This window comes from Podarcis melisellensis (assembly GCF_964234715.1).
Source record: "Podarcis melisellensis genome assembly, chromosome: 3".
Taxonomy (NCBI): Eukaryota; Metazoa; Chordata; class Lepidosauria; order Squamata; family Lacertidae; genus Podarcis; species Podarcis melisellensis.
The window spans coordinates 91,265,943-91,292,605 of NC_138530.1; the positions used below are offsets into that span (position 1 = coordinate 91,265,943).

A 26,663-nucleotide genomic window follows, 5' to 3' on the forward strand; every position below is an offset into this window, starting at 1 on the left:
CTGCCACTACTGCCAATTTTGCCACCTGAAACAGGTCGCTTCACCTTTGCTTTATGGCAGGCTCTGCCAAAAAGCAACCTGCAGTGGACACAGTAATTATCAACACAATTCCAGAATCCGGCGGAATTACAACAGAGGATTCTGCCTCAGGCAATACTTTTCTCTCTAGTGCTTCAGTCAGTTTCAAAACATAAATCACCTTGCTGGATCAATGTGTAAAGTCATGTACACTGAAGGAGATTTGGGGTGGGGGAGGAGAGCCCTAGCTTTACATATATGTCTTTGGGTTCTGAATTGGCTGTGACGATCCAGGAAACAGAATCCAGAGGTAACTCAATGAAAATGTCAACTCCGTGTGCAGCAGCCATGAAAAATGGCAAATGGCAGGCTAAGGGGTTATTAAGGGACTGAAGCTAAAAGGGGGAGCATTTGCAATTCCTTTATATAAATTCTGGGGTGCTGCTGTATTTGGAATACTGTGGACAATTCTGGTTTCCCGCTTATCAAAGAGAATACCCTAGGTTTGGAAAAGGTACCAAAAAAAAGAAAGAAAGAAAGAAAATGATCAAAGGATTGGCGCCCCTTATCTCTGAGGAAAGATTAAAGTATTTGGCTCTTTAATTTAGCAAAAGACAAAGATGGCTAAAGACATTATTATGGACCATAAAATTGTTAATGGTGCAGAGATAGTGGAGAAATATGTTTTCTCTCTCTCATCTTTAAAACTACTGATTGGTAGCAGGTTCGGAGAAGATTAAATAATGCATGTCTCCATCACAACATGTCAGTTGCAATTTATGGGATTCATGACTGCATGCTGTTGATGATGCCTGCTGGATCAGCCACAATGGCCAATCAGATATCTGTGGGAAACTCACAAGCAGGGCTTTAGCACAAGAGAATTCTCCCCTCCTGTAGTTTCAAACTACTGGTATTCTGAAGCACCGCTGCCTCTGACCATGTAGGCCGAGCATAGACATAATAGCTAGTAGCCACTCATAGCCTCTTGTAAAGTTGTTCAGGTTGGTGCTCATCGCTCCCTCCTGTGGAAATGAGTTCCATGGTTTAACCACTGGTGGAGGAAGAGGGCGGGGAGGGGGGCTGTATACCACGGGTATCATCAATGAGAGGGTGACAAAATACAACTCGACGCTGCCTGTGGAACTGAGCAGGGTTGAGTTGCATTGTGACGTGTCCCCTTCCCAGCAATTGGCCAGGCTCTCCCTGCCTGTCCTGTCCATATCCTGCCCTTAGCGGGACCCTGCCTTGCCTCATGAGCATCAGCATAGCTTTGATCACAGCCACATGCACACACACACACTGAGGGGGGCGATGCTTGGCATACTGTCCCTCCACGACTCCCAAGCCTACCCTGAGTCGTCGGGTGGAGGCGGGGAGCTGCACCACTTTGCCGGCAGCCTTCCCCCTTCATTTTGATAGCTCAGGGGAGGCTTGGGAGTCGCGGTCGGGTGGCACGCCATTGCCCCCCATGCCCCCAGGCTGCTGGAGGAGAGCAGGGCACAGCTTTCTTTGATGGGGGGTGGAGTGAGGAAGGGGGAGAAGGCGGGATCTACATCGGATAACTGCCTGCATGGTTTTCTTTGACGGGCGGGTGGAGTGAGGGAGGGTGAATTTCAATGGGGGGGAGACAAAAAAAAATTGCGCTGGGTACCACCTGACCTTGCTACGCCACTGGGTTTAACTATGAGCTATGAATGCCTCAACCTATGTGTGGAACTTCTGGTTTATGCAGTGCTCTATATGAATGCATATGGTGAACAAGCTCATTGTTTCCAATGACCATCATGGCTGTGAGTCCTGGAAGACCCGCTCCCTGCCTTGCATGCATTTCCTCACCTGGCCTGGGACGGAAATGCTGCTGAACGGACCCTTTATGGTGTGGGGTATTGTCTAGGAGAGTTTTTTGGGGGGATTGTTGCTGCTGCTGTTAATTTTATGTGAAAATAGCTTATTTAATTATAAATTAACAAACTGAATGTTCCAAAAGATGGGAATTTTGATGTTTAAAATCATATCCTATTAGTTTATTATGTTAGTATGTAGGTAGAAATTAATGTGTTCCGATGATGGGAAGTGTTACAATGTTAGATATTCTGGCCAAGACTATGTAAGTTAGTAATCATCGAGAGAATAATGTTTAAATATGATAAAGTTATATAGAGAAGTATTTTTAAAACTACAGTCGAAGTGAGTAAATTACTTTAAAGTAACATAGGTTCCAAATATGTTTAAGAGCAATGGTTCACAAAGTAATTCTATTCTGCTATGCTATCTAAGCACTTAAAAGTTTTGATATTTGTGTCTAGAAGTGGGTGTTTCACCCTTGGATTTTCTGACAGAATCTTTAGGAATTCAGCTTTAAAACTACAATCCAGCAGAGGTATTCTGAACCATTTCTATCTGTATAATGGGGATGGGAGATGTTATGTTGGTTTTTGTTGTTGCTGTTGTTTTTATTATGTATTTTGTGTTTTTATCTTGTGTTTTTATGTTATGAACTGCCCTGGGATCTACGGATGAAGGGTGGTATAGAAATTTAATAATAATAATAATAATAATAATAATAATAATAATAATAATAATAAACCAACAACAGATTGAACATATCAAAAATAATGCCTCAATTGTGTTGCTTTCTTCCCTTTGTTTTACTTGCAGTCTTCCTCAGCCTGGGGCCTTCCTTCAAACATTTTGGACCGTGAGTCCCTCATCCCTAACCATTGGCCATGCTGACTGGGGCTGATGAGTATTATAGTCCAAAACATCTCTAGGGCACCAGGTTGGGCGAGGCTGTTGTATGGCAAGCCCTAGCAGGAAGATCGTTTGTCTTTAATGTGAAATCATTTCAGAGTTCTTGAAGGCAGGCTGATCTGGAGGTCAGTGTTAGTGTGATCCAGGATTGGCCAGTTGCTTGAGTCAACGCAGGATACTTTTTAGCCTGGTGCAAAAGACAAGGTGATGTACCCTCCTTATTCCATGTACAGAAATGGACTGGACTGGGAGTTAAATATTGCTTCCACACTGGTGATAAGATAATATCCCTCACTGCACCTGAGGTAATGAGTTTAGTAAAACCAACTCAGGCCATGGTCCAAACACCACAGGTTCTTCATTGCATCACGGGACTGAACCAAAGCACAAAACTAGTTCGACACAAAAAGAGCTAGAGAGCATGGCAGCATGTGTCCTGGATAAATGGGAAAGGGCTGCATATTCTGGCATTCCGTATTTTGTATGAATACGGATTACCGGTCAGGGGACTCATTACAGTAATGCTGCTGAGTTACATTGTGAGATTGATTGTTATGTATTCGCTCTGCTCTTCATTCGTAGATGTTGTGTCCAATTCCTCCAGGCTGTTACCAGATAGCTCCCATTGTCAAGTCGCATATACTTTACCTCTACCCTTGTCATTAGTCCTGAATATATCTCCCTGTGGCTTCCATTCTTTGTAGACTATTGTTGTTCAGATGATGGCATTTCTCATCCATGTGCCACTTATCATTTTGCAAGCCAGGAATTCAAGTTATTTTCTATCTGCACTTCTAACGCATTTTGGGTTCCTATTCTGTTCGCACTTAATATGGCATTAGAACAACACATCACACAGCTTGGAAGAACCCATTTCTCTGCAGCACTTGTTGGCAAACATTTCAATCTGGAAAAAAAGGCCCCTCGTGGAAGAAGGTTTAAAATTGACAGCAGCGGCCTGTTGTTCTGTTTACGGAAATTCTTTTGAGTTGGCCAATGGGTAAGAAAGTGGCAAGGAACAAATACTGGTGAGAGTGCCCTGCCAAGTGACTGACATTGCTGAGACCAGGAAGAAACAGCTGGCAGATCTGTAGTGTTGCTAAAGCAGTGATCAAAAGCTTAAGGCTAAGAACAAAAAGAAGGGTGTTCTGTCGAGACAGAAACTAGTTTCCCATTACTTTGCCACTCTGTCTTCTTGTACTTTCCCAGACAGATCAACTGACATCCAGCTATTTGCCTTCCATATGTCTGTGATTTTAATTATAATCAAAAGTGTCAGGGTGGCGTCTTAAATCACAAGGGCTTGTCAGTGTCTGCTGGCTCAGGCATGGAAAATTTCAGTGTTAATCTTTTCTCTGACTTCAAATTTATATTAATGGCCATCGTTCCGCAGGCTCCCTTTTGGAGAAGTGGTGGGACTTGTGATTGAAAGAGAAATAAACTATATATTGCCCCCAGCCATGAACAGCTGGTGCTTTAATGGCCGGAATGCAAACTTAAGATGTACAATTCCAGCTTTCAATGACAAGGGTTTTTACGACTCTGTCTCCCCACAGCATGTCACTTGTCCAACTTAAACCGTAAGAACTGACATGAAGAGATTACTGTAATGCTAAACTGTGTTAAGGTGGAAGCTGTTATTACGGGGAAGGGTGCCAACAGAAAAAGAAAAGAAGAACAAGAAGATGGAAAGCTGTCCAAGTTCAGAGAAACATAACACAATTATTTGCTCAGACAAACAATGGCATCCCAGGGATGAATATTTCCTCTCCCTAAAATGGATATGATGCATTGGGATTTTTCAATATTTATTCCAGTGCATCATATTTCAATGAGGCAAAACACCAGCTCTGGGTTGCCTAAATGGAGGAACCAGAATAATAATAATAATAACAAGAATACTGCTACTAATAGTGTTTTACATTTCTACCCCTTGACCTTTAGAGGATAAATCATTTCCCATACTCCATTTAAATTTTGTTACACAAATTTATAGAGCCTTAGTAAGAAATTTGGACGTTCTATATACTTCTCCACATCAGACAACCACAAAAAACAGGTCTTTGCAAGAGTCGGCCTTTCCTTCTATTACATTTCCATTCTATTGCATTTTCTATTGTGTTGCTGGGGGTTGGACTAGATGACCCATGGGTCCCTTCCAACTCTAAGATTCTATGATTGTGTAATCTTAACAATGGGTGGATGCAGTCGCTTCTGGCTACTTTGACCCAACAAACAAAACTCAGTGCAGTCAACTGAAGGCAACCAACCATGCCCTGGGACCCCCCATTCTCTCTCACCATAAACAGAAACCAATAAATGAATAGATAAAGAACCTACCCATGTGACGCTGACACAAAAACATCACTCATGCACTATGCAAAAGTGGGAAAGTGTACTATCCCCCTTTCTCTCTCCCCTGCTCTCTCCCACCACCTCTCTTCTCCCCCAACCTTACACTGTCTATAACAATAGTGTCCCACACTGAATGTAGCTGATCTGTAGAAAGGAACTGAAAGCAGTACTTTTGTTGCCCAAGAAAATCTTTAATAAAAACAACAACACAGAGACACAAAGGTTACTTACTGTTAAGGTCCCACTGATGTTCATAGTGATAAGGGAGTAACTCCATCTTATGTGTGGCATTTGGTTTCGGACACTGACTTCTTTTAGCTAAGCACAATCTTCTGTGCTAGAGAAAGGTGACTAAAGGGGGCAATACTTCAATGGAAGAGCATCTCCTCTGCAATCCAAAAGACTCAGGTTGAACCCCCAACATCTCCAGGTAGAGATAGGAGAGACCCCTGTTTAAATTCCTGGAGTCAACAGCTACAAAAGCGGCAAGAGTCTTGATAGCACAAGGATGGAAGAATGAGGAAATCCCAATGAAAGAACAGTGGCAAGAAAAATTGATGAGCTATGCAGAGCTGGCTAAATTGACATACAAATTGTGGGATAAGGACAACTGTGACTTTAAGGAATAATGGGAGCTTTTTACAAATTATATAAAAAGACAACAAAATGAATTGGACTCCTTGGCAGGTTTTGAATAAACATACACAAATTCATTGGTTGATAACATGGTAGATAGATAATGTAAGGATATGTATAATTTTATAACATGCAGAGAATAATATGTGCTGAGAAATCAGAGAGAGGAGCTGAGGGAAGTCTCGGGGGGGGAGGGATTGAAGGGGGGAAGGGAATAATGTATATGATTATTTGGTTTGATATTTGTTATGTTGAAATTGCTAATAACAATATTTAAAAAATAAAATAAATTAAAATCCTGGAGTCAGTATTGCCCTAGGTGAACCAATGACTTGACTCAGTATATGGCAGCTTCATTCAGAAATGGACTTATGAGAAATGAGGCTATAAATAAGCTACCTTTTGCATCCTTCCTTCCACCATTGGCACATATGGCACCATTCAGAATCCCCTCTCCCTCTCAGCAGTCCTTAAGGGAATTGAGAGCTACACTCCTGAGATATCTGTATGCAACATATGCATATTGGCAGGTGGGATGTGGGATGATATGACTAGTAATGATTGAGCCCTGAATGAACAGTCATGGGGCAATTGCAGGATGTTGCATTTATAGAGCAAGGATCACATATACCTGACATTTAGTGATAACTCCTGTTTTATTCATTCTGTTCTAATATGAAGAAAAATGCTTGCAAGGAGAGGAAATTGCTTCTGCTTATGGAAAAGTAACCTAAATCTGTAGACATTGTTTTCTTTTTCCTCCCTTTTTTTTTTTTTTAAGAAAACCTTCAGATGCCAAAGTCATTTTATAGCGCAATCCAAACGCGATATCTGCTGGGATGAGAGTGTGTGGATTCAGCAGCTCTTGGGCTTTCATTGCTGAGCCCGTGCTAGACTGGCACAGGTCCTTCCTTTCAGCTGAGATGGAGATCCATCAACATAACACCTTCACCCTGGTTCAGCCAGGTGGAACTTACACCAGTGTATTTTGGGTGTGTGCTGAGGGATGGGGTGGGGTCACGGCTTACACCTATTCCAAACTCCATTCAGCTTGTTCATGTGACACTGGGCCCAGTCCTCAAAACTCCAGCCCACCCTCACCTGCTGGCTCGCCTGGTAGTAGTCCCACTCAGACAATCCTTGGATTTGGGGTATATTATACCAGTCTGGGTTACACTGGCTTTCCATAGTTAAGATTGTTCTATTAGCCTTTCAGAATAAGGTGTGCAAAGAAGGACTGAGAAGGCTAATCCCATTTCATCCAAGCATAAACACAAAGGATAATGTCCCACATGTATTCATGCCTGTCAAATTGCCACATCCCATCTGTCCCACACAATAATAATAATAATAAATTTTATTTATATCCCGCCCTCCCCAGCCGAAGCCGGGCTCAGGGCGGCTAACAACACTAAAACAGTGTAACATTATAAAAACATTATAAAAATTAATTAAAATCAAAATTGCACAACTGGGAAGATGTGCAGCTGATACCGCTGTTTTGTGCAGCACAACTCATTCATCATCATCAAGCTACACATTTGTCACGACATGGTGTCATGTGCCTGGAATAAGGAGCATATTATTATGCAGAAGACAGGTAGTCCCACCACAACTACCACTAGAGATGTGTGTGGTAGACATCGTTTCTAAGAGAAAACTTGAAAATTCAACCCCTCCTATATAAAAAAGAATGCACTAGGTGATTTCCATCTCCTATACTCAGTCATATTATTCCACCACTTATAGTTTATTGTTGTTTTAAGCCCTGCTTCAGCCCTGTATACCTGAAGGAGAGACTCCATCGTACAGCCCAGACACTGAGGTCTAGCTCCAAAGGCCTTCTGGCGGTTCCTTCATTACAAGAAGTGAGGTTGCAGGGAATGAGGCAGAGGGCCTTCTTGGTAAACACACGTGCCCTGTAAAATGCCCTTCTATCAGGTGTCAAAGAGATTAATAATTATACGACCTTCCATAGACATCTGAAAGCAGCCCTGTATCAAGAAGTTTTTAATGTTTGGTGTTCTGTTGTGCTTTTGTACATTCTGTTGGAAGCTGCCCAGAGTGGCTGCGGCAACACCAGACAGATAGGTGGGATACAAATAATGTGTTGTTGTTGTTGTTGCTTGTTGTTTACAAACCAGGCCTTTGCTTCCCATCCCGCTAAAACAAAAGGCCAAATGCAGCCCATCAGTTGTGGCTGAAACCATACTTGGAGGGAAATTCGGAAGGTCCTCTTCAGGAGGAAAACTTGTGTGAATTTTAAGGGAACGTAAAAGAAACTTTGATGAGGTTGGGTCTAGGAATTGATGGATCTGTCTGTTCCATTTTCTCTCTGTTTCTCATTTTTCCAAATGTAGGATAAGTACTCCACATATTGGCATCAATTTGCATAAAAAACTCCTAATGAAAATTCATAAACATTTTAATGTGCAGTTCAACTTTTCATATGCAATTTTGCCTAATACACACATTTTGACAAGCACTTTCCCCTAATAAAATGCATTTTGTGTGTTGTTTTTGACAATATATGCATTTTTATGCACACTTCGTTTTAATACGTTCTTTTTTTGTATTCATTGTTTGGTAGGAGAATTGCACCACAAAATTTGGAGATGTGCACATTTCAAAGGATGGCTGCATCTCTGTCTACATATTGTTTCAGGAAGTGTGAATAAGGTAGGTTTTTTTTTGGATTAAATTGCAAAGCAGGCCAAATCTCTCTGCCATACCTAGGCGAGTCACATTAAGTTGCTACCAAATTTTACCAAAAGCAACATTCTCTGCTCAAGGCTATAGAAATTATATTGAAAGAAAATTGATCGGAATTTGTGAAATTTCTCAAGAGATTTTAGGTCTCTCAGTCAGGATATAGAATACAGGAATGTATAAAGCAGCCTGCTGAGTGAGGCCAGAGGCCTATCTAGTCAAGCCTCCTTTCCTCACCATGCCTACTCACCTGTGATTCCTAGTATATTGCCTCCAACAGTGGTGGTTACATTTGTTAATCTGAATTTTCATAAACTCCAACATTTCTCTGATGAAAATAGGGACATCCTATTCCATGACAATGATAGTGATGATGATTTTATTATTTATACACCGCGAGCTTCTGACAAATATAAAAACATAATAAAACATTAAACATTAAAAAACTTCCCTCTACAGGACTGCCTTCAGATTTCTTCTAAAGGTTGCCTAGTTAGTTATCTCCTTGGCTCAGGGGTTACATACCCTCCAATATTTCTCTGATGAAAATAGGGACTTCCAAAGGAAAAGCGGGACATTCTAGGATCAAATCAGAAACTGGGATGGCTTCTGTGAATCCGGGACTGTCCCTGGGAAATAGGGACACTTGGAGGGTCTGAACTTTTGCTAGTCTGAATGAGAAGCGTTCATTATTTCTGGTGGCACTTGTTTTCACACACATGCAAAAGCTGCATTCACAGGAGGCCAAACATGTCACAGTTTCCAGAATTACAGCTGCCAACATTACCAGCCTTGATGCTTAACTAACTTTTATTGCAACTTATTCCTCTGAGGACTGTCTCTTTTACAGCAGTTACAGAGAGATAGTACCTATTCCTTTGACAAAGCAGGGCACCTAATCGTCCCTAGCAATCAAAGAATTTTGTAAATGTCACTGCACTTTGTCACAGCCACCCTGCTGCTGCTACAACAGTCACAAGTTCGCTTGAGTGCTAAAATTCTTTTGCCTGACCTCTGTCATTCCATACACAACTTCTATCAGAAACCGAAAGCTGCCACTCTTCCCTGCTTTAACCCCCAAACGCCCCACTTTTTTTGTTTGTGTTAAAGACAGTAATTATATCAGATGAATCATCAGTGCAGTTTCAGGGAGCATGAAGCGGGTCTATTAAGGGTTGATTTGCAAGTTAGGCTGAACGGAGTCACTCAATTGCAAGTTTCATAGGGTTAATTACCAAGTGGCAAAGCGTGTTCTCCTTCAGGGAGAGCACGTGTTGCGGTGGGGTCTACTGAGCCACCCCTTTGTTGCTGGGTAAGTTCTCCAAGATGGCCAGGGGGCATTGATTGGATTGCCGAGTTGCTGGGGCAAAAGTTATGTTGCAATTTTGGTGGGAGGGGTAAAAGGTTTAAATACTCTGCACGCAGCCTTGTACTTTCTCTTTTGCTGCGTGCAACGGATCACCTGGAGCACTTGGACCGTCTGGAGGACAGTGGAGCGATCTTCTCATTGTCTGGTTACATTTCTTTATTTCCCCCTTCTTTTTAATCTTCTCTAGTCCCTTAATTAATTTAATTCCCCCCCCTTTTTTCCCCTGTTTGATTTCCCACCCCACACCTTACCCTGCCCTTTGGGAAGATTCTCCCTGTACCTGTGAGCACTGCCTGTGCATAATCCTCCTTTGCTTGCTTTTCCCAATAGGGAGAGAGCCCCCATTAGGGGCTTTCTTTTGCAAAAAGTTTTTTCCCATTTTCGCCTGTTTAATTGTGGGGCTAGTCAGGGCTGTTCCCAGCTTACCTGGAATCACTTTCATTTATAAGTGACCCCATAGGTTGGCTTTATTTTGGGTGTGTGCAGTGCTGTTGGCCAAATTTTAATCTAGCTTTGGGCGGGAGCACTATTTTGAGGTCCTTTAATATTGCAATGAGACAAAAAGGCAGAGAGCAGAAGCAAGGAGGCCTTCACGGCCTGCACATATCATTCAGGTCTAAGCCTGCTACAGTTAGCAGTACAGTAAATTCCCAGCTTACTTGGAATCACTTTCGTTTATAGTATCCTCATAGGTTGGCTTTATTTTGGGTGATTGCAGTGCTGTTGGCTGAATTTTAATCTAGCCTTCGGCGGGAGCACTATTTTGAGTTCCTTTAATATTGCAATGAGACAAAAAGGCAGAGAGCAGAAGCATGGAGGCCTTCACGGCCTGCTCGGCCTGCACATATCACTCTAGCCTAAGCCTGCTACAGTTAGCAGTACAGTAAATTGTTAAGTTTCTGTGACATGTGACTCATTCTCTCTATAAGAATGTATCTGTTTGTTTGCAGGCTCACTTGTTGCTAATGTATATCTTAGGCAGACAGAGTGGAGCCAGAGGCTCTCTGTGCCTCCAATGAGCACTCTTTGTATGCTCTTTAACTATGCTGTTTCTGAACAAGTTTATTTTCTTCAAGTTTGTTTTTCCCTGATAGTGGCGACCGCCATTTTTGAGACAAGCCATTGTGGCTTAGTGGCTAGAGCGCAGGACTAGGACCTGGGAGACAGGCTTCATATCCCCCATTTAGTCATTGTTATAACAAAGCAAAACAAGCTGCTCCTTTTGGACTAATTTGTTGCTGGGTAGTTTGGCCCATTTGTGATATTGCTCGCAAAAAGAACTTTGGGTTTCTTGAGGAGGTGCTTCCCTCTAAAGGGCAAGCAGGGGTACCTGGACAGGTGGTGGGCTGCCTCGAGTTTGTTATCTCATTGGAAACATTTATGTCTGGCCTAGCTTGGCCTGCTTGGCCCTAGAATTTGATGGCCTCTGGCAGCATTTCTGGCCTGAATAGCATCCCCATATGGTGCACAAAGCATTGGTTCACCTGTTCCTCACATTGTTTAGGTTTTTTCTTTTGCAGACTATGACAGGGCCTTTGCAGATGCCTCCAGAGCTTGCCTCTCCTGCAGAGGATGACTTGTTGATGCCCCAGGTGCCTGCTTCCAGAAGGAAGCATCTTCAGAGGCAGGAAAAAGCGGAGCAGGGATGGTGCTTACACCTCCTTGCAGGTAAACCATCCCTGGGCTCTGATGATGATTCAGACATCACCTTGGACCTCTCCAAGGGTCAGGGTGAGGCTGTTCCAGGTCTTTAGGGACCATCCTGGATAGCTCAGCTGGTCAGCGTATGGTGCTGGTAATGCCTAGGTTGCAGGATTGGTCCCTGTATGGGACAGCTGCATGCTCCCTCATCACTGAGGTCCAGCGCCGAGGGCCTTTCTGGTGGTTCCCTCACTGTGAGAAGCCAAGTTACAGGGAACCAGGTGAAGGGCCTTCTTGGAAGTGGCACCTGCCCTGTGGTACACCCTCCCATCAGATGTCTACTACTAGACTTTTAGAAGACATCTAAGGCAGCCCTGTTTAGGGAAGCTTTTACTGTTTGATGCATTACTGTATTTTAATATTTTGTTGGAAGCTGCCCAGAGGTACAAATAGATGATGATGATGATGATGATTATATTGTGGGAGAGTGGACTAGATGACCCTCGGAGTCCCTTCCAACCCCCACTATTCTATAAGTGGTAATTCACTATGATGGGAATGTTAGACGCAGGGCTGCCATCATCCCCTTAGCTCGCTAGGATCGCAGGGACGGGGACATGTGGACCACTTGCGGAGCTCCACATTTCGAATGGAAATTCCCTGAGCAATAGAACCTGAAGCTGGTATGCAGGAAGCTGGCCCAGTGGCAGCTTTGTTGGGACTTCTTTAGGGTTTCTGGCCAGTGTTGGCCCTGTAAATTTACACATCATGGTGGCAACACAAGGCAGGGCATCTTGCCCAAGTGGGGGCTGGCAAGCAATAACTCAATACCTCTCGCCCATATTTCCATAAAAATATGTCCCTTGAAAGTCTGGCTAAAAGGTTATCTAGATGGGTCAGTAGCTTTGTGCTTGTGGGAAGGGTTTTTCCCAAGGTTTGGGATTCCTCTGGCTTTTCAGCCAGTGGCTCAGAATACAGTAACTCAAAAGCCAGTTAGAGAGCTACCTGTGGTAGCCAGAAGGAAGGTTAGGAAGCAGCTTGCATTGGGACGTATGGTGGGATCCCCTTGATTCTCCTTCTAGTCCCGATTTTCATTTATCCCCTTTGGGGATCGTCCCTAAGAAAGTCCCATATAATTCCATCTGGTCCATACTTATCGCATCCCAAAGGCACCTCAGTGAATGATGCTATCCCTCCGGAATTGTTCTGTGAAATATGCATCTTTGGATCAGGCAGTTGAGCTTACCAACAAATTGGAGGAGGTGCCTTGTTGGCATTATGCGATATTGAATCGGCTGTTAGGCTGCTGCCGGTTCACCCTCAAGATTTTAAGTAGTTAGGCTTTAATTGTATGGTCCTTATATTGATAAGGCGACGCCAGTGGGTTGCTCCATAGGCTGTGCCTATTGAGTCCTTTAGCGCCTTTCTGGATTAAACATTGCAAGTCAAGACTCGTTTAACTGGGGGTATCGTTATGTGGATTATTTTACTGGCTGGTTCATGTGACACCAGCCTCTGCTTAGCTTACTAGATGCCCCTTTATTCCCTGAGGAGCTGGGTATTCTGTTGGCAGTGGAGGACAGTGGGTCCTACTGCCCCTTTTAATGTATTTGGGGGCTAGCTGGATACCGTTGCTCAAACATCTGCTTGCCTGTGGAAAAGCTGTTTGCCTTGAAGGATGTTATTCTTGTAGTGCTTCCTCTGAAGCAAGTGTTGCTTTGTCAGATCCTATCATTCCTAGGTTAGTTAAATTTTGCATGCAGGGTGGTTGCTCCAGGCTGCCCCTTCCATTCCTGCTTGGCCAGGTGGTCTCATGGCCCGGGGTCCCTTCATCGTCATGCACAGTGGCCTTGAGCCTGGCAGGGCAAGGCAATCACATGTAACCTAACTTTTCTCAAGTTTTCCCCATTGTAGTGTCAGTGCACATCGGGACTGAGGAGTTTAGGGGCCGTCGGGTCTGTCTTGGTCTGATAACCAGGCAGTATGAGAGTCCTGGCAAAACGGTCCTCATGCTCTGGCAGAGTCTTCACAATGCTTAAGGTTTAATATTGTGTTTCTGCTCGCTTTATTTTGGGATCATCTAATGTTTTTGCTGTTGCTCTATCTGGTTTTTTCAGTTGGAGAGCTTCAGATCCTGGGCTCTGGACGCCCAGCTATAGCCGGATTTTCTGGAGCTCCTTTGGCACTTGGCAACAATTAATAATTATGAGGAGTAGTAGCTTACGTTTCCCCATCTGCTTTCAGGTCTTATGAGAAGGCCTGGACTGATTTCTTAAAATTTAGCTGGCAGTCCTCGGCCATTCAGAGGAACCTGCCCCCATCCTCTGAGCAGGACCTGCAGTAATTCGCCCACCTGCTGCAGATCGGATGCAGTGTTAAAACTATCAGGATTCAGTCCGCTGCAATGTCTGCTAGAGTAAAGCTTTAATTTTTTAGAGACCCTTCTAAAAGTGTGTCGTGCGCAGGGTCTCTGAAGGTTGGAATAGGCTCCAACCTTCACAGGACAGCAGGCAGGAATGTAGTGCGCAAGGCCTTGGAAGGTTGGGGTCATCTTGCTCCCCCTAGCAAAGCAGTTCGGCAGCCTATCACTTTTGAGTTGCTGAGTAGAATGTGTGCCAAATTAAGGGTCGTTTGTTGGTCCAAATATGAGGCCCGCCTTTTTTCGGCGGCCTTTTCAATTGCATTCTTTGCCGCATTACGAGTGGGGGAAGTGGTCATGGAGGCTAGGCGAGATGGCGGTTCCAGGGGGCTGCTGCTTCAGGATGTATGTTTATCCCCTGTGGAAGTGAGAATCGTGGTGCGAACTCGAAAACGGACCAATTGGGTCGGGGGGCAGTTATAAGGCTCCCCGTAACTGGGGAGCCGGGTCCTTGCCCGGTTAAGGATTTGAGGAAATTCTTAGTAGTGAGGCCCTCTGGGAAGGGTCCACTGTTCATTCACGAAAATGGTCGTCCCTTGGCACGGCATCAGTTTTCCAAGGTAATGCGTAAGGTTATTTCTGCTTGTGGGGTCCCGGCTTATGGTTTCGCACCCCATTCCTTTCGCATTGGTGCTGCTACAACAGCAGCCCATTGGGGGTTGTCGGCTCACAGGATTAAGGACTTGGGCCGGTGGAAGTCTGATGCGTTCAAAAGTTACGTGCGAAAGAGATGTTGAATTATTGTATTTGATGTGTGCTTGTTCTCCACCCTGTAGGTCTCGCTCCAGTCCGTATCTGGATTGTCGGGCACAGCATCGTTTACTGGGCTGGCATCAGAGCGAGGCAGTCTGGAAGGGGACTGGATCTTGGCTTCCCACAGCACGTACAGGTGTCGTGGATATCCAGACGGGGAATGCGGTGGAGTGAATTCATCCCACTAATTAAGCGGAGGGTGCTTTCACATGGTCCCCCTTTGGCAATTGTGGTGCAGTTGGGGGAGAATTTATGGCAAAGGTTGATTGCTCCACTTTGCGCTCCACGATTCAAAAAGACTTGGGGGAGTTGGTGACCTTAATACCTACCATTAAAATATTTTGGTCACAATTGCTGCAAAGGAGCAATTGGCAGGGCATTTCTCAACCCAAGGCTGCTGAAAGGGCCAGGAAGCGCATTAATTCTGCAGTGAGCAAGAGGGTAACGGAATTGGGTGGTTTGGTGATTTACCACCAGGATATTACCTTCAAGGCTCTGGCCCTTTACCGCAATGATGGGGTACATCTTTCCAAGCTGGGGAATGATGTCTGGTTGGATGCGGTAATTGAAGGGTTGAAGAATGGGTTGGGATTGTGAGTGGTTGGCGGCGAGCGTAAAGGGCTCGATTGGCGGTTAGGCATTGGTTATAAATCTGGTGGAGGAGGGGTTAGGATAGGCTGGGCCTACCCCTCCGTGGAGGGGTTCAGGATAGGCTGGGCCTGCCCCTCCATGGTTGCTGCGGAAAGGGAATTCCGTTAAAGGAATCCTGGGGCTTGCCATCTTTTCGTCCAATCCCTGGAATGGGACTAGGGCCGGCAAGCCTTCGGGGAGCAGGCGGGTGAGAGTTGAGGGTCTGTGTCTCAGCTCCAATTCTTCCCCGACTTGCTTTCCCCCGCACTGTCTTTCGGTGGTGCCCGGAAGTCAGTTCTGTCCCCAGGCGGGGGGACAGATAGTCTTAACCAATGCCTAAACAACCACTCACAGTTTGTATTTTAATAAAGTTGTGGCCAAAATCATGCCAAAAATCTTAAACAAAAATTACGTGTCCGTTGTGAGTTATTTTGGGGGGTGGATTGGGGACCTCAACACGCAAAGCGTGTTCTCCTTCAGGGAGAGCACGTGTTGCGGTGGGGTCTACTGAGCCACCCCTTTGTTGCTGGGTAAGTTCTCCAAGATGGCCAGGGGGCATTGATTGGATTGCCGAGTTGCTGGGGCAAAAGTTATGTTGCAATTTTGGTGGGAGGGGTAAAAGGTTTAAATACTCTGCACGCAGCCTTGTACTTTCTCTTTTGCTGCGTGCAACGGATCACCCGCCCACCCGCCCTAGAATAAGGGGTTTGTTGCGTTGACCTTGCTATGCCTGTCATGGGGTCGTCTGCCTTTGTGCAGGGGCCTGGTAGGAATTTTTTCACCTGGCAAATTGGCTGGCTGGGTGGTTTTTGCCTACTGCGTAGCAAATCGTCACAACTTGTAAGGTTGTGGTTAGGCATTGGTTATAAATCTGGTGGAGGAGGGGTTAGGATAGGCTGGGCCTACCCCTCCGTGGAGGGGTTCAGGATAGGCTGGGCCTGCCCCTCCATGGTTGCTGCGGAAAGGGAATTCCGTTAAAGGAATCCTGGGGCTTGCCATCTTTTCGTCCAATCCCTGGAATGGGACTAGGGCCGGCAAGCCTTCGGGGAGCAGGCGGGTGAGAGTTGAGGGTCTGTGTCTCAGCTCCAATTCTTCCCCGACTTGCTTTCCCCCGCACTGTCTTTCGGTGGTGCCCGGAAGTCAGTTCTGTCCCCAGGCGGGGGGACAGATAGTCTTAACCAATGCCTAAACAACCACTCACAGTTTGTATTTTAATAAAGTTGTGGCCAAAATCATGCCAAAAATCTTAAACAAAAATTACGTGTCCGTTGTGAGTTATTTTGGGGGGTGGATTGGGGACCTCAACACGCAAGACTATGGCAGGCATCCACCCATCTGCAGAGGTATGTTTGAAGTTCTTTGCTGCCTTACGTGTCCCACAAAGTGCTGTTGTGGAGGAGGAATGCAGAGGAACACAGCTCCAGGTTGTCGTTTTTCAGAGCAGGAACTGTGAGGTCATCTGCCAGGACCCTCTTTGCTCTGGTAAGTGAACGAGGCTTTTGAGTTTGGCAGATTAGCAGAAAGCAGGTCAAAGAATGAACAAACAGAAACAATAAAACACAGGCTGGGTACTACTTTCCTGGGTTCTATCTCCCGCTGCATGAACACACACTTCTCTCTGTGACCGTGAAGTGGAAACTGGAGCCAAGTTGGAAACTATTTGCCAGAGACTGCAAATGTTCCCACCTCTAATTATAACTACAGTTGGTTTGTTTCTGAAAGTTTCCTACTGAGGTCTAAAGTGATGAGCTTGCACCTTTCAACAGATTCTTGTCTCTACTTATGCTTTTAGCAAGTCCCGTCATAACACGAGGATTTTAAGCGGGCTGAAGAGGTGCACTGATGTTGTGCTGACCTCCTGTACCAAGGTAAAAAAAAGTTATTGATTTTTTATTATTATTTGTTCTGCTTAGCCAGGGGTTGTTGAAATACTGCAACAAAATTGGAGGATATTTCAAGGCATTTGGAAGCAAGAAAGCATTGTAAATCTCACAAGAAGAGCCTGTTCTTGCAAGATTAGCAGATCCTTGGGTGGGTTGGGCGGGTAGAATCAAATACAAGTCAGCCCCTTGAATCTAATCAGAAACTTCAAAGCACAATCATGGCAGAATGACAGCTCTGGTGCAAAAGGGAGGTACAGACATCTCATATCCCTGGCACAGAGATGGAAGCATGTCTCTATCTCTTACATATCTCTGCTACACCTTGAACAAACTGAGCAGGGTTACTTAAATCCACAGTGCTTTGAAATGGATATTGAAACATTCCGTTAGAGCTTATACTTCCTTCACCCACCTTATGCTTCCTCAAGTACTGAAACCAAACACAGGGCAGCAAAACATGTATAGTGGGCCCTGGGGACCTGAAACATCCCTGTCACCCATGTGACATACCCACCCTGCCTCCCCCACTTCTGACTTTGGCATGTTCCGCTTAGTGCCGTGCAGTTGTGGCTGGTGGTGCAGGTGCGGTTGATGGCTGGCCTGGCTTTCTAATGCCACTCACGGCTGCCAGTGACCAATAGGGGCAAAGTTACTGCTAAGGGCAGCACAGTGCAGAAGCAGAAGCAGATCAGTTCTGCCATTGCACCTGCACTGTGCCTAACTCCCTGATACTTTGCTTCCTGCCTTCTCAGTAACTGGCAGGGTTAGCCTGCTCTGCAGTGCAGCTCCTCCTGTGTTGCTCCATTGACCAACATCTGTCTTCCAGTTGCCACCCCCACCAGAAATAGTGGCTCATAGTCTGGAGTCATCCAGTCCCGAAGCAACTTTGCCATCCCATCTGATTGTGAGAGCCAGGCCTGCGCTGCACTTCTGTGCTGTTAGAGAGAAGGAATAGTCAAGCACCACCAGTGGTATTTATAAGCCATCTGATTTATAAGCCCATTATGTGAGGCAAGAGCACTTCTGCTCACTAGAGATCACATCAACGAAGAAATCAGATTTATAAATCCATGTGGTTCGCGTGCAATTAGTGCTTTTCAGTCCCGGGGTTTCCCCCTTTTAGCCAAAACTCTCCTCTCTAAACATTGGTGATGGCTTCATCATTACACTCTAGGATGGCCATTTTGTTTTTTGGAAGGGCTCTGGTGCCATGAAGAGCTGCACGACCGCAAAAGATCAGCAGGTGATGCTTTCCCCTCCACTGCATGCCCTGGACCTGTGGAACGTCTGCCTGCCATGTCGCAAAGGCAAATGAAGCCTGTCGGAGAAAAGATGGCAACCCCATTGCACTGACACTTGAGCACTTTCAGACTCAGGAAATTACTGAAATATAGTTTTGTGGGTCCCCACCTTCCTGTGCAAATAAAGCCTGCAACCTTTGTGCTTTCTTTAGAACACCGACTTTGCTGAAGTAATTAATCATTCACAGTGTTTTTGCTTCAAGCCTGCCTAAGGCACCTTGTCTCTCTGTGGGGCTTTCTTTGAGCCCCCAAGCCTCCCTCTGGAGCAGAGTACACAGGCATCCTCCTGTGTACCGAATGGTAATCAGCAGCTTATGCTTTCAAACAGGGGAGATGTCTTCATTGATTTCAGCCCTTCTTCCTTTCTCAGGTCGGCTGACCTTAACATGCACACTTCTTCTTTCTTAATGATCTAGTTCTGCTGGAGGTCGATAAATATTTTGACGCCCACTGCAATTGCTTCGGGAATGACACTGTAGCACAGTCGCTACATTTCAAAACCTCAGTTGCTGCTCCATGCATTGAAATTACTCACAGAAGCTTCCAAGGTGTCGCCAGCTGTTTATGTGAAATGGAACTGATTTCCTATGTGACAGATTATCTGCCTTATATCTGTTTACCTTCTATTTCAGAAGATACTGCATGACACAACTGGTTTCCTTGTCAAAAACTGCAGATTTGCAGTGTGGTTTATTATGCATTTGTTTGTGAGGGAAGGTTATAGCTTCTTCCTGCCCCTCCGGTAAATGGAGTATCCCACTAAAGGGATCCACGGAAGATGCTTCTGTCTGGATTCCCAGGCACCAGCCAAAGAGGGAACTCCCTCGCTTCCGGATGACCCCAAATTAAGTACTTCCAGCAGGTAGACCAGAAGGAGTGTGGTCTACCCAATGCCTATGCCAAACCTCTTACATCTGTAGTCAATAAAGTTGTGGCCTGATTTCACCCAAAATAAGAACTTCTTGTGTCTCATTATTTATTGTTTAAGATGGGGACAACTGGGCACGCAACATAGACAGACCATCGGTCTACCCTGGCTGTTGGGTTTCCGACAGAGAGTCTTCCTAACCTATCCTGCAAGGACCAAGGATTGAGCCTGAGACTTTCTCCATGTCAATCAGATGATCTACTGCTGAAATACAGTGCTTCTGATCAACAGTGGTTGTCAGGGCAAGGTTGCTCACCATACAAGGCGGCAGGGAGCTCAGTGCAGTGCAGGCTCAGTGGAAGAACCAATCTGATGCCCCTAAACCTGCAACTGCACCTGCCAAACTCCCTGCTGTCTTGCCTCTCCACCCCTCAGCACCAGGCAGCAACACACACCATTAGGAAGCCAGGTTACCCTGTCTACCATACTGCTTCCTATGACACCTAGATATGAAGAAAGAAGGCACACAAGCAAGCAACCATAGTTCCAAGAAAGCCTGCACCTAGTAGCCAGAGAAGCACCTCTTCAGCACCTTCATGTATATATTTCATAGCCTGGCCCCAAAAAGAACCAACCTACCCCTCCCTCTCTCTGCTTCTCTGCTGCTCAGATGCCAACTGTTTAACATTTTCATTACATCTCCCATCCTCCGGGTAGAGGTGGTTCCAGGTACCTTCCAGAATGGGTTTTGTGGGGTCAGGAACTAGTCTCATTAAAATTATATGCCTCATAATCGCACCAGAAGGAAATGATGTTTCATTGCCAGGCAAGGAGTGCAAGTTAGCTCCTATCTTCATATTCCTATTATTTATTTCATTCAGGGCTTCTTATTTTTCAGCTGAACACGCTGGAACTCAGTTCCGACAGCTCTCTGGTGGGCTCCATTTCCATGAGGGAAGTGTTCATGGTGAGTTCCAGCACCGCTTCTTCTAGAAAAAATAGCACTGATTACATTTATATCCCATTTTTCCCTCCAAGGAGCTCAAGGTGGCATATATGGTTCTCCATCGTCTTGTATTATCGTTACAAGAACCTGTGAGGTAGGCTAGGTTGAGAGTGACTGTCCCAAGGTCACCCAGTGAACGTCATGGCTGAGTAGGGACTAGAACTCTGGGTTCCCAGGTTTTTAGTCCAGCACACTAACTACTACACCGCACTGGCAGTATTGTATCTTCTTCCTCCCTTAAGGTAAGGTCTTTGGCTTGGAGAAGTTCAAAAACGTAGAAAGGGAAGAGTTAGGAGACAGAATACAATGTGTATTTTGATCCCACTTCAGCTGGAAAGGGGCTGGTGCTGATGCTGAATGGGACCATATACATGAGCAACGGGGAAGTTCACATTAAACATTTCCCACATTTGAAGTCATACACCTTCCCTACACCTGAACTGCCATCAGTGGCCCATCTGCTGATCCTAGAGAGAGCCTTGGCCATCAGGAAAACATAGTGCATGGAAATATGAAAGCTGATCAGAATTACCACTATTCAAATCATCAGCTAGCTGCTCCCTGGAAGCAAAATCTCCGAGATATTTTCCTGCTTATAAAGCTCATTATTTCTCACAACTACTCTCCTTAATAGCTCCATCCGTGAGTCATTAGGCAGCCAGAGAGGAAGAATATAAATGCATTAATAAAAAAAATGACAACATACTGCAAGAATGGCATTCACCAACACAGTTTAAGACAAGATCTGTGTTTTGTTTTTTTCTAATGTAGCTGGTTGGCCTCTGCTCCCTTGGTTGTTCCTACATGATGAAGGGTTGGTTAAGGCATTTACTTGAGCAGCTACATTATTTTCTGTGATGGAGGAGAAAACATGTCTCTTCTCCTCTACCAAAAAGATAATGGGAGAAATTCAATATTTCTACTTGCCAGACAGAAGGATCTCCCCTCATGCACTGTTCTGAGGGTTCTCCTGACCCACTCAGAGATGATTTTGGGGGTTCAGGGCAAAGAGAGGAGCAAAGCCCCATTGCAGTGACAGGACTTGTTATGCTGGCTTCTTCTAGAGCAACTATTTAGTTGAATCTGGCTCAGTGTTGTGAATTACCGTATGTGAGCCCTGCATCTGGGCAACAGATTGTGTTGATGCTAAATCAGTGTCAAATCACTCCATCTACAGAGCCATCAAGAAAATCTCTTTATAGTATGAGGTTGGTTGGTTGGTGGGTTTGTTTATTGCTGTTGATGAGGTCTGACATCCATTTTCAGAGATTCGTCATGGTGTAACTAGAATGCAAAAATCTGGATGGGAAGTTGGGGAACCCAGGTTGAATTTTTTGCTTAACTTTGAAATTCACTAGGTAGCTTGGGGTAGGATGCCAGCCCTCAACCAAATGTAGCTCACAGGGGATGTTATGTGGATAAAATGGGATGATCCCAAGCATGCCACACTCATGCCATTTGAAGGGAGAATTAGAAGCAGAAGGACATAAGAGCCTTGTTAGATCAGACCAGTGACCCATTCAGTCCAGTGTCCTGTTCTTACAGTGGCCGACCAGAAACCCTTGGGAAGCACCAAGAAAAATAATTAGATGGTACCCATATCCACTAGCCCACTCTGCTAACATTCAAGCAGCATCAACCAAACAATTTGCTATAATGATTGTGGACCTTTATAAACAAATCAGCTATTTTAACCAGGCTGACTCAACCAGGATTATCCCAGAGTTTATTCCCTGAGGTTAATGTTACTTAATGTTTTGTTCCTCTACTGAAAGCACTTCCTTCCTGAACGTCATCAACTATTGTAGTTAGAATTGCCTTGAGGGCTCTGGTTCCATCAAGAAGCAGATGCACTTTTTTCCATTACAAATGCTGATGCAATGCCTAGCTGGGGTCAGGACTACATTTGACATAATTGCCCAAGGCAGATTTTCATCTCTGAAAGCTGCCAGACCCCATAAGGATCAGGCATAAGCCAAGATCAAAACAAGCTTATCAACTAATCTCCTTCACTTTCATTTAAAAAGTGTACACTTTGGCATCTGGGTCAACAACTTCTGGTCTCTTGTATTCACTGCATGTAGGAATTCGGGAATGGTTCCAACAACATCCAACATCTCCCAAAAGGCTGACTAACAGCGCTGTTGATTTCCTACCAGGGCAGCCCAAGCAGCTGTATTGGGGGAGCACCCATGTTTCAGAGGTCATTACAGTTTGGGGTGACCATCTGTCCTGCTTTAGAGAGGACAGTTCCCTGTTTGAAATAGTGTCTGGTTGAAATCAATTGGAAAGACAAAAAAAAAAGTGTTAAAAGGGAGATCAGGTACCTTGAAGTCAAAAGTTAGCACCTGGGCAGCATATTGGCATCATACAAGTCATCTGGGCACAGTTTTCCTTGCTATGATGAGATGTATTTATTTTTCAGTAATAATCATTATTTCTAAATTTGTGTCTTTATGTACAGAATAGGCACATTTTACCAAAATCTACATCTTATTTCCTGTCCCCATTTTGGGAGATGCAGAAGTAGCCCCTCTAGTAGATTTCCATCTAAGGGCAAAATACTATCCCTTGATCAGCTGGGATGAGCAAGGTGGGATGTGGTTGGTTCCTGGATCAGCTGCCTTATGCCAGTCTCAGCCAAAGATATGCTGACATGCTGTAATTCCCTCATCATGGCTCAGCTGTGACCCAGCTGGTTGAGCCAAGCCAGCAGAACATATGCCAGGATAAGCCCTGGACAACTGGAAGGGAGGGGGCAGGACTGGAAGGGTAGGAGAGGGCTTACTCTGTTCAGTTCAGTCATGTGACCCAGGATTCTGTGGGCGGAGTCACATGCTTAAATGTGTGCTTGGTGTGCTTTAAATGTATGGTGTGGATCTGCTGGAGCAATGAAAAATACATAAAATGCTCAAGCAGTGTCAACAGCTGGAGTCAGGGACAGGTCAGCAATAAAACACCTGGAGTCAGTGAAGTTAACTCTTTATTCAAAGGACCCAAAGCAATGCAGGCCTAGTGATCACAGCAACTCTTCCCAGTAAGCCTTGCCCCAATGAGGCAGTTGTGAGGACTGAAGGCCTTTCCAGAACTCTCTAAGGTTCCTCTCCTGGTTCATTCCCCAGCAGCCTAAGCCTTTATCATCTTGTCTCTCTTTGCCCTCTTCATTCTTCTTTCTGTTATGGAAGATCAGAGGGGAGGGAAGTTGGTCACAACAGGGGGCTTGATCCCCTGGCTTCTTCACCAGCGTGCCCCCACTCTACTTCTTGACCCTCTTCTGCTTCTACCTCTGATTCTAGACTGCTCTCTGCCCCAGCCTCTTCCTGCTCACTAAGCCCTGTTACCTCTTCAGCTTCTGACACCTCCTCCTCCCAATCTGCTCTCTTCTCCCTTGGATCACTCATTGTCATCCCACCACCAATCCCCTGGCTCTGAACCTTCTTCCCTTGGGAGGTTCCCTAGCTGGTGCCTCCTGCCATTCCTCCAACATACTAAGAACAAGTCCTACCCATCACACCTACTGATGTGTAGCACATGCAGCCCTGATCTCACTACCATATATCACCCCAGCACTGTTGAGATAAGTTGTAGTGACTGCAGTGCCAGGAGGATAGCTCTGTTGCTCTTGCTCACCACGTGGACCACTATTGGAGAAGGAGGAATCTATGACTATCACTTTTCTGCTAGCAGGATCCTCAACGGGTTCAAATACATTTTTTGTGAACGGAAAGGGGTGCTTTAGTTTCAGACCCAAGTCAGTATCTTTCTGTTAGTCATGTTGCTTTCACTGAAATGGATGCAGAAACTCTCATTGTACCAAACAGTTGTTAAAACATTTTGTAAACTTTTGCGATAACTCGGGGGTTCAGTTCCATGACCTTATCCTTATTGGGTGATTTGACAGAATTAACTTAGAATGTGTAGATCCAATAAACGATATCAACACTTAGCCCAATAAAGGACCTACTCAGTTTTTATGCCTTGAGGATCAGGTTGTAAAATATAATAAACTTGTTATATATTCAGTTTTAAATATGTTTGTTAAATGTTTGTAACCAGCATAATTGCAATGGAACCTGCAGGCAAAGATAGCAAATAAAACTGCCCAACTTTTTATTTTTAAAATTGCTCATTAAATTTTATTTTTTTATGAGCATCTTTTTAAAAAGGCATTCTGAGTTGCAAATGCTAAAGCGCATAGCCTTCACTGCGCAAAATTATTCCGCCCCCTTGATTCAATTGGCAACAATAGCCAGGGTTGCTTATATGCACTGATTCTGTGAGAGTGGAGGAAAAAACACATAATTTGGCTTTGAAAACATAATTCCCATGGCCACTTCCCTTATGTATAGGAAGCTGGTAGAACTTAATAATAGCTGAACTTAAGCTGATGTAAATTAACCCTGTTATAAACTTTGTTCAGCAAGGGAGCTACTATAGGCTGAGCTCACCGAAGCCTGGAAGAGAGAAAACAAGCTTTCAGAATAATTTGATTTGAACCACCCTTTTTGCCAGGTTTTGCTGGGTTACCAGGTCATAGACTGAGCTGAGCAGAGTTTGGATGTAGCATAAGTCTCCCCACTCCATCCATTCTTGAAACTGCCATCCCCCCATTTTTCAGAGTTTACACCAGCAAGATCTGCCGATATCAGCTCAGGTGGCTGAGCCAGGATTCATGCCATCACATCTCTCATTGAGCAAGGATGAGGGGATTATGTTGGTGTAGTCTGTCTGTGCCAGGAACCAGTCAGCTGAGCCCAGTGGTGTAGCATGGGTTGACGGCACCCAGGGCCAAACAGAAGGGGGAGAGGGAGGAAAACGGATGGAGGACACATGCACATTCAACTACCTAACAGTGTCTGTGTCGCCCAGGATATCACAGCTGCAGAGATAAGAAAAGAAGAGTCCTGTTGTCTGGAGAGGTCACTTCCTGGTTCCCATGGAGAAGCCGTTTTCAATGGATTCCAGCAATGGAAGCACACAGCTGTATTGAGGTAACACCAGGTGTTGAAATTCTGCACCCTCTAACAATTTTGCAGCTGGGGCAACCACCCCAATTTTGCACCTGGGGCAACCACCCCTGTGCTCCCCCCCCCACGCTATACCACTGGCTGAGCCCGAGATCCACTAGATCCTAATTTGTTCATCCCAGTGGCTCTTGGGTTTGGCTTGTCCCAAGGTTTGTGGTTTTAGGGCTAAGTTGGAATATCCCCTTCAATTCACCATCCTATTTGCAGGCAGCAAAAATGAAGAGAAGCTCTGCTTCTATCACATGCAGCAGCAGCATAAAGAGAGAATGAGATCACCCTGGCTTGTCACTTTGGGGAAAAGGCCGTAGCTCACTGCTAGAATGTTTCCTTTGCACGTAGAGGGTCCTTGCTACAACCCAAGTAGGGCAGGCAGGGAGAGATCCCTAGCTGATACCCTGGAGAGTTGCTGTGTCAGTATAGATGATTATGTGCTAATAATTATTATAATTATGAATCCATATTCATAATGACTTGACATGTCCAATGAGGGGGCACTGCAATCATGGAAGGATCCTTGATCTAATGAGGCCTTTCCTCAGTGGAACTGAAGGCTGGTTTGCTGATTCATACTTTCCACTGCTCCTCCGAAATTTATACTGGAGGGCTGGGTGATCCTTTCAAGCAGTATGAGAAGTGACATGGAGGGCAGCAGAGAGAGAAGGAAATCCATAAAATTTGTCTCCCTTCCCATCCTGCTGATGGAAGGTTCTGCTGGATCAAAGAGCTTTCCATCAGTGTAAGAGGCACAATTGCATACACTTAAGAACATGTAATAATACATAACTTCGGATGTCTTGATAGAAGAAAAGCACTTTTAAAAGTTTCAGCGAAGAAATCTAGCTTAGCAACAGAGAAGTTGAGGGGAACAAAGTAAATGCTGCAGCTGAAAAGACAATTATTAATAACTTTAGAAAAAGACTCAATTTTAAGAAAAATTTCATGGGTTTTCTTAAATATAAAAAGCAGCATTTACATATATAAACGAAGACATTAAAAAATGGGGAAGACACCAGTGACCCAAAAAAATAATACAAGTAGAAAGACATTTCGTATGACGGCAGTGTTGAATTGTTGAAAGAGAAATTCAGAGAAATTCATTCGGCGGTTTGTCGCCCAGCCGTAAGAGAGGTACAGATATGAAGCCTGAAACCAAAAGGTCATTTTCCATTAACCGAAGCAAAGAATGAGTGCTATATACCTAACTGTGAGTGAAAAATAAATGAGAAGTGTGGAACCACAGGAGCAAAGTTGGAAGAATTATAGTGAGAAGGGAGAACGGAAACACCAAAACATG

General features: G+C 44.8%; 1 protein-coding gene and 1 long non-coding RNA gene across 3 annotated transcripts in view; both read left to right on the plus strand.

Annotated features, from left to right (window-relative positions):
• The window catches only part of LOC309367141 (craniofacial development protein 2-like), a 476,702-nt gene that overhangs the window by 17,820 nt on the left and 432,219 nt on the right, over positions 1 to 26,663 (plus strand). The gene's annotated exons all lie outside the window — the stretch shown is intronic.
• LOC309367369 overlaps positions 16,639 to 26,663 on the plus strand; it is a 70,063-nt gene continuing 60,038 nt past the window's right edge. Inside the window, exons 1-3 of one of the 2 annotated variants that reach the window (XR_014167098.1) lie at positions 16,639 to 16,766; positions 17,077 to 17,152; positions 20,235 to 20,303. This is a non-coding gene — a long non-coding RNA (uncharacterized lncRNA). Of the gene's footprint in view, positions 16,767 to 17,076; positions 17,163 to 20,234; positions 20,304 to 26,663 lie in introns of both variants that reach the window. The other variant, XR_014167097.1, reaches the window with a different exon arrangement.